We start from the raw sequence: 1,309 nt of genomic DNA, 5'->3' as shown, positions 1-1,309 counted from the left end.
TCTGTTTGGAAGAGAGTTACTTTATTTACCAAAAAGCAGGATTTTCTCTGACCAAATTGGGAGTATGATCTGCCATGTGTGTTGAACCTAAAATATTCAAACCCATAGCTGGCATGGCTCTTGATCAGCTATACTGATACATTCTATTTGGTATATTTTATCTATTCATAAATAAATGCCCATGAAGCCCCGAGCTGCCTCTAATTAGGTTGCTTTAGCATTGATATTGAAGTACTCATATGATTAAAACCATGCAACACTATAGAGGGGGTTGAAAATTACTTCAAGAGTTAGTAAGAAAGAAGAAAAGGCAGGAGTGTTAATGTTTTTCAGGATTAAGACTATTATGAAGTTCTCTAAAAAGCTACAGGGAACTGGTGTTGGCCACCTTGAAGAATATGCTGTTTGCCACTAGTCTGAGTCCAAGTTGTGCAGGTACTTCTGTTTAGTTGCGGGATCACCGAAGATCCAAAAAGAAAGAAAGAATATGGTTAAGTTACAGGAAAAAATGAAGGCTTTAGGTAACAACTTCATAAATTATGGTCCAATATTGTTCAATGTGTCAGGTGTGAGAGGTGCAATATATATATATATATATATATATATATCACCAAGATCTTTGAAGGAATGGATTATAAGGTAGGCCTTATAAATCTATGTTTCATAAGTTCATCACAGGAAAAAATAACCAGGATAAATAGCTATATTTCAGGAAGACAGACATACAAATGCAAGTTTTAAGCACACGTGGTGATGTATCACATTTTTTGAAGAAAACACTTGTTAGTGCTATTCTAGAAATACCTTCGCAGTAGTTTGCACAGCGCTCTATAGGTTCTGTTGCAGTGATCCTTCTGCTTGCACAAGAGGCTTCACAGGCTCTTGTGCAAGTGGAAGAACTCTGTATTTCATATTTCTTTTACCCTATACATGTGCTCTGGTGCAGTATGTATAACAGCCCATCCACAATCAGAAACATCAGCAAAAGGAAAACACATTTTGGATGCAACTCTGTTTTAAATATGCAATGATGTTTAAAAAAACCAGTGGGTTTAAGACCCAATTAATGGTTACCTCAATACCAGGGTAGCTCCACAAACCCGGAAAACTGAAAGCTAAAGCTTGATGCCTCTACAGTTGTGCAATGTAGATCAATGATGGTGTGCAATGTCATAAATTGTGCTTGCTTATGCATACAAGTTACTAAGCACCTATTTTTTCCTAGGTTGTTAAAGACCAAATCCACATGGGTAGGATAGGCTGCTGTGGGCCAGCAAAAATATCCCACCTCCTGGTCCTGTGATGCACT

This window comes from Varanus komodoensis, unplaced genomic scaffold (assembly GCF_004798865.1).
Source record: "Varanus komodoensis strain SLA01 unplaced genomic scaffold, ASM479886v1 scaffold43, whole genome shotgun sequence".
NCBI classification, from domain to species: domain Eukaryota; kingdom Metazoa; phylum Chordata; class Lepidosauria; order Squamata; family Varanidae; genus Varanus; species Varanus komodoensis.
This window is presented reverse-complemented; position numbering follows the sequence as displayed.